The following is a 7,213-nucleotide window of genomic DNA, read 5'->3' on the forward strand; positions in this document are numbered from 1 at the left end:
ATGGGATGAGGGGGGTGGGAGCAGTGTAGGTGAGAGGTGGGATGAGGGGGATGTGAGAAGTGTAGGTGAGAGTGATGGGATGAGGGGGATGTTAGGGGGATGTGAGCAGTGTAGGCCAGCGATGGGATGAGGGGTGGATGGGAGCAGTGTAGGTGAGTGAGTGATGGGATGAGGGGGATGTTTGGGGGATGTGAGCAGTGTAGGTGAATGATGGGATGAGGGGGAAGGGAGCAGTGTATGCGAGAGTGATGGGATGAGGGGGATGTTAGGGAGATGGGAGCAGTGTAGGCGAGAGTGATTGGATGCTGAGGATGTTAGGGGGATGGGAGCAGTGTAGGTGAGATGGGATGAGGGGGACGTTAGGGGGATTGGAGCAGTGTAGGCAAGAGTGATGGGATGAGGGGGATGTTAGGGGGATGGGAGCAGTATAGGTGAGAGATGGGATGAGGGGGATGTTAGGGGGATGGGAGCAGTATAGGTGAGAGATGGAATGAGGGGGGTGTTAGGGGGATGGGAGCAGTGTAGGTGAGTGATGGGATGAGGGGGATGTTAGGGGGATGGGAGCAGTGTAGGTGAGTGATGGGGTGAGGGGGATGGGAGCAGTAGGTGAGTGATCGTATGAGGGGTATGGGAGCAGTTTAGGTGAGAGTGGTGGGATGAGGGGGGTGATAGGGAGATGGGAGCAGTGTAGGTGAGTGATGGGATGAGGAGGATGTGAGCAGTGTACGCGAGAGTGATGGGATGAGGAGGATGTTAGGGAGATGGGAGCAGTGTAGGCGAGCGATGGGATGAGGGGTGGATGGGAGCAGTGTAGATGAGTGATGGAATGAGGGGGGATGGGAGCAGTGTAGATGAGTGATGGGATGAGGGGGGATGGGAGCAGTGTAGATGAGTGATGGGATGAGAGGGGATGGGAGCAGTGTAGATGAGTGATGGGATGAGGGGGGATGGGAGCAGTGTAGATGGGGGATGGGAGCAGTGTAGATGGGGGATGGGAGCAGTGTAGGTGAGTGATGGGATGAGGGGGGATGGGAGCAGTGTAGATGGGGGATGGGAGCAGTGTAGATGAGTGATGGGATGAGGGGGATGGGAGCAGTGTAGGTGAGAGTGATGGGATGAGGGGGATGTTAGGGAGATGGGAGCAGTGTAGGCGAGCGATGGGATGAGGGTGAAGGGAGCAGTGTAGGCGAGCGATGGGATGAGGGGGGGATGGGAGCAGTGTAGGCGAGTGATGGGATGAGGGGGGATGGGAGCAGTGTAGGCGAGTGATGGGATGAGGGGGGGATGGGAGCAGTGTAGGCGAGTGATGGGATGAGGGGGGGATGGGAGCAGTGTAGGCGAGTGATGGGATGAGGGGGGGATGGGAGCAGTGTAGGCGAGTGATGGGATGAGGGGGGGATGGGAGCAGTGTAGGCGAGTGATGGGATGAGGGGGGGATGGGAGCAGTGTAGGTGAGTGATGGGATGAGGGGGGGATGGGAGCAGTGTAGGTGAGTGATGGGATGAGGGGGGGATGGGAGCAGTGTAGGTGAGTGATGGGATGAGGGGGGGATGGGAGCAGTGTAGGTGAGTGATGGGATGAGGGGGGGATGGGAGCAGTGTAGGTGAGTGATGGGATGAGGGGGGGATGGGAGCAGTGTAGGTGAGTGATGGGATGAGGGGGGGATGGGAGCAGTGTAGGTGAGTGATGGGATGAGGGGGGGATGGGAGCAGTGTAGGTGAGTGATGGGATGAGGGGGGGATGGGAGCAGTGTAGGTGAGTGATGGGATGAGGGGGGGATGGGAGCAGTGTAGGTGAGTGATGGGATGAGGGGGGGATGGGAGCAGTGTAGGTGAGTGATGGGATGAGGGGGGGATGGGAGCAGTGTAGGTGAGTGATGGGATGAGGGGGGGATGGGAGCAGTGTAGGTGAGTGATGGGATGAGGGGGGGATGGGAGCAATGTAGGTGAGTGATGGGATGAGGGGGGGATGGGAGCAATGTAGATGAGTGATGGGATGAGGGGGGATGGGAGCAGTGTAGATGGGGGATGGGAGCAGTGTAGATGAGTGATGGGATGAGGGGGATGGGAGCAGTGTAGATGAGTGATGGGATGAGGGGGATGGGAGCAGTGTAGGTGAGTGATGTGATGATGGGGATGGGAGCAGTGTAGGCGAGTGATGGGATAAGGGGGATGTTAGGGAGATGGGAGCAGTGTAGGCGAGCGATGGGATGAGGGTGAAGGGAGCAGTGTAGGCGAGCGATGGGATGAGGGGTGGATGGGAGCAGTGTAGGTGAGTGATGGGATGAGGGGGGGATGGGAGCAGTGTGAGTGATGGGATGAGGGGGGGATGGGAGCCGTGTAGGTGAGTGATGGGGTGGGAGCAGTGTAGATGAGTGATGGGATGAGGGGGGGGGTGGGAGCAGTGTAGATGAGTGATGGGATGAGGGGGGGGGGGTGGGAGCAGTGTAGATGAGTGATGGGATGAGGGGGGGTGGGAGCAGTGTAGATGAGTGATGGGATGAGGGGTGGGTGGGAGCAGTGTAGATGAGTGATGGGATGAGGTGGATGTGGGAGCAGTGTAGATGAGTGATGGGATGAGGGGGATGTGGGAGAAGTGTAGATGAGTGATGGGATGAGGGGGATGTGGGAGAAGTGTAGGTGAGTGATGGGATGAGGGGGATGTGGGAGCAGTGTAGGTGAGTGATGGGATGAGGGGGGGATGGGAGCAGTGTAGGTGAGTGAGGGGGGGATGGGAGCAGTGTAGGCGAGCGATGGGATGAGGGGGGGGTGGGAGCAGTGTAGGCGAGCGATGGGATGAGGGGGGGATGGGAGCAGTGTAGGCGAGTGATGGGATGAGGGGGGGATGGGAGCAGTGTAGGCGAGTGATGGGATGAGGGGGGGATGGGAGCAGTGTAGGCGAGTGATGGGATGAGGGGGGGATGGGAGCAGTGTAGGTGAGTGATGGGATGAGGGGGGGATGGGAGCAGTGTAGGTGAGTGATGGGATGAGGGGGGGATGGGAGCAGTGTAGGTGAGTGATGGGATGAGGGGGGGATGGGAGCAGTGTAGGTGAGTGATGGGATGAGGGGGGGATGGGAGCAGTGTAGGTGAGTGATGGGATGAGGGGGGGATGGGAGCAGTGTAGGTGAGTGATGGGATGAGGGGGGGATGGGAGCAGTGTAGGTGAGTGATGGGATGAGGGGGGGATGGGAGCAGTGTAGGTGAGTGATGGGATGAGGGGGGGATGGGAGCAGTGTAGGTGAGTGATGGGATGAGGGGGGGATGGGAGCAGTGTAGGTGAGTGATGGGATGAGGGGGGGATGGGAGCAGTGTAGGTGAGTGATGGGATGAGGGGGGGATGGGAGCAGTGTAGGTGAGTGATGGGATGAGGGGGGGATGGGAGCAGTGTAGGTGAGTGATGGGATGAGGGGGGGATGGGAGCAGTGTAGGTGAGTGATGGGATGAGGGGGGGATGGGAGCAGTGTAGGTGAGTGATGGGATGAGGGGGGGATGGGAGCAGTGTAGGTGAGTGATGGGATGAGGGGGGGATGGGAGCAGTGTAGGTGAGTGATGGGATGAGGGGGGGATGGGAGCAGTGTAGGTGAGTGATGGGATGAGGGGGGATGGGAGCAGTGTAGATGAGTGATGGGATGAGGGGGGATGGGAGCAGTGTAGATGGGGGATGGGAGCAGTGTAGATGAGTGATGGGATGAGGGGGATGGGAGCAGTGTAGATGAGTGATGGGATGAGGGGGATGGGAGCAGTGTAGATGGGGGATGGGAGCAGTGTAGATGAGTGATGGGATGAGGGGGATGGGAGCAGTGTAGATGAGTGATGGGATGAGGGGGATGGGAGCAGTGTAGGTGAGTGATGTGATGATGGGGATGGGAGCAGTGTAGGCGAGTGATGGGATAAGGGGGATGTTAGGGAGATGGGAGCAGTGTAGGCGAGCGATGGGATGAGGGTGAAGGGAGCAGTGTAGGCGAGCGATGGGATGAGGGGTGGATGGGAGCAGTGTAGGTGAGTGATGGGATGAGGGGGGGATGGGAGCAGTGTGAGTGATGGGATGAGGGGGGATGGGAGCAGTGTAGGTGAGTGATGGGATGAGGGGGGGATGGGAGCCGTGTAGGTGAGTGATGGGGTGGGAGCAGTGTAGATGAGTGATGGGATGAGGGGGGGGGGTGGGAGCAGTGTAGATGAGTGATGGGATGAGGGGGGGGGGGTGGGAGCAGTGTAGATGAGTGATGGGATGAGGGGGGGGTGGGAGCAGTGTAGATGAGTGATGGGATGAGGGGTGGGTGGGAGCAGTGTAGATGAGTGATGGGATGAGGTGGATGTGGGAGCAGTGTAGATGAGTGATGGGATGAGGGGGATGTGGGAGAAGTGTAGGTGAGTGATGGGATGAGGGGGATGTGGGAGCAGTGTAGGTGAGTGATGGGATGAGGGGGGGATGGGAGCAGTGTAGGTGAGTGATGGGATGAGGGGGGGATGGGAGCAGTGTAGGTGAGTGAGGGGGGGATGGGAGCAGTGTAGGTGAGTGATGGGATGAGGGGGGGGGGGTGGGAGCAGTGTAGGTGAGTGATGGGATGAGGGGGGGATGGGAGCAGTGTAGGTGAGTGATGGGATGAGGGGGGATGGGAGCAGTGTAGGTGAGTGATGGGATGAGGGGGGGATGGGAGCAATGTAGATGAGTGATGGGATGAGGGGGGATGGGAGCAGTGTAGATGAGTGATGGGATGAGGGGGGATGGGAGCAGTGTAGATGGGGGATGGGAGCAGTGTAGATGAGTGATGGGATGAGGGGGATGGGAGCAGTGTAGGCGAGTGATGGGATAAGGGGGATGTTAGGGAGATGGGAGCAGTGTAGGTGAGTAATGGGATGAGGGGGATAGGAGCAGTGTAGGTGAGAGTGATGGGATGAGGGGGATGGGAGCAGTGTACGCGAGTGATGGGATGAGGGGGATGTTAGGGTGATGGGAGCAGTGTAGGTGAGTGATGGGATGAGGGGGGGATGGGAGCAGTGTGAGTGATGGGATGAGGGGGGATGGGAGCAGTGTAGGTGAGTGATGGGATGAGGGGGGGATGGGAGCCGTGTAGGTGAGTGATGGGATGAGGGGGGGGGTGGGAGCAGTGTAGATGAGTGATGGGATGAGGGGGGGGGTGGGAGCAGTGTAGATGAGTGATGGGATGAGGGGGATGTGGGAGCAGTGTAGGTGAGTGATGGGATGAGGGGGATGTGGGAGCAGTGTAGGTGAGTGATGGGATGAGGGGGGGATGGGAGCAGTGTAGGCGAGTGATGGGATGAGGGGGGGATGGGAGCAGTGAAGGCGAGTGATGGGATGAGGGGGGGTGGGAGCAGTGTAGGCGAGTGATGGGATGAGGGGGGGTGGTGGGAGCAGTGTAGGTGAGTGATGGGATGGGGGGAGCAGTGTAGGTGAGTGATGGGATGAGGGGGGGTGGGAGCAGTGTAGGTGAGTGGTGGAATGAGGGGGGGATGGGAGCCGTGTATGTGAGTGATGGGATGAGGGGGATGTGGGAGCAGTGTAGGTGAGTGATGGGATGAGGGGGGGGTGGGAGCAGTGTTGGTGAGTGATGGGATGAGGGTGAGTGATGGGATGAGGGGGGGTGGTGGGAGCAGTGTAGGAGAGTGATGGGATGGATGGGAGCAGTGTAGGTGAGTGATGGGATGAGGGGGGAATGGGAGCAGGGTAGGTGAGTGATGGGATGAGGGGGGGTGGGAGCAGTGTAGGTGAGTGATGGGATGAGGGGGGGTGGTGGGAGAAGTGTAGGTGAGTGATGGGATGAGGGGAGGGGTGGGAGAAGTGTAGGTGAGTGATGGAATGAGTGGGGTGGGGGGAGAAGTGTAGGTGAGTGATGGTATGGGATGAGGGGGGGAGAAGTGTAGGTGAGTGATGGGATGAGGGGGGGATGGAGCAGTGTAGGTGAGTGATGGGATGAGGGGGGAATGGGAGCAGTGTAGGTGAGTGATGGGATGAGGGGGGAATGGGAGCAGTGTAGGTGAGTGATGGGATGAGGGGGGGGGTGAGGGGGTTTTCGCACAAGGGAACTTTATCAATAATAATAATAGTAATTACTTCACTGACAAGTGGCTGCACAGAAATATGCAAGATAGGTCTGCAGAGCCCAATAACACAGCCACCGGAATATACACATACATGCAACAAAGAATACAAAGAGAATGCACAGGAAGTCCCTCATTTACATCCCCAGGGACTCACAGAGAATTGCCAAAATAAAACATAAAATATGTGTAATACATACAAAAGAAAAGGGAGATATTAATTATCACATAAATAAGTATCAAAAAATAAATACCTGATGATTAATTCACTGATAAAGAAGAAAGTGAGGGGGGGGGGGGGGGAGTGTTGGTATAATGATAAACGTCTATACTAAAGTGTGATTGTAATAAAATAATTAGATTACTTATCAGTTAGAAAAAATAGATTGAAAAATCTGCAGTGTACAATTAGCTTTACCTCTTGCCTGTGCGCACAGAGTAAGGGTATCTCACTGCCGGGAACCAACCTCTGGATGTCTCACCTGCCTCCAGCCTTTATATAGTGTGGGGGGAACCAGAGTGACGTGACAGAATCCTGGAACTTTGCCAACTTCCCATTCGCTGCAGAAATCACATGACTTCCAAGAAAAGCACAAGATGGCGGCCAATAAACAATTACTTTCACTTTCTGCTTGTGCTCTAGCCTCTGTATCTCTTTAATGCTGCAATCTATGCAGTATATATGTGTGTGTGTGTAAGATAAATCAGTCCTGCAGTATCTATGTGTGTGTGTAACATAAATGAGAGAGAGAGAGAGAGTCATAAAGTAGTCCTGCAGTGTTACATAATACAGAACACCTCCTCCTAATAATAATAAAAAGAGCAGGCGCTCCAAGGGTTTGCATTATTAAAAAAAAAGAGATTTTAATCCACACAGATCAACATTTCGGTCAAACACACTGACCTTTGTCAATATGTTAATCACAGAAGAGAAAGGGACCCAAGACAAGCCCTCAAGCTCACGCTCTGATGATAAGTGGTAATAGTTTAAAATGTTTTATTGATACAAAAAGCTAAAATAATGGGTATTAAAATGACCGTCTGACTGCGTGCTGGATCCAATTGCTGAGTCCAGTATATGCTCAGGATCCTAACAGTAACAGTGGGTAACCATACATGGATAAGGTATCCGCTGACAGGCACATCCTTAGT

The 7,213-nt window shown here is 55.9% G+C and overlaps 1 protein-coding gene across 1 annotated transcript in view; it reads right to left on the bottom strand.

Moving 5' to 3' along the window:
* The window catches only part of LOC142463579 (interferon-induced very large GTPase 1-like), a 42,100-nt gene extending 35,529 nt beyond the window's left edge, over positions 1 to 6,571 (bottom strand). The window contains exon 1 of the mRNA XM_075566515.1: positions 6,480 to 6,571. The gene's annotated coding sequence lies outside the window, so the exon portion shown is untranslated. The remainder of the gene's footprint in view (positions 1 to 6,479) is intronic.
* Between the last annotated feature and the right edge of the window lie 642 nt (positions 6,572 to 7,213).

Source organism: Ascaphus truei, chromosome 11, assembly GCF_040206685.1.
Source record: "Ascaphus truei isolate aAscTru1 chromosome 11, aAscTru1.hap1, whole genome shotgun sequence".
In the NCBI taxonomy this organism is placed as follows: Eukaryota; Metazoa; Chordata; class Amphibia; order Anura; family Ascaphidae; genus Ascaphus; species Ascaphus truei.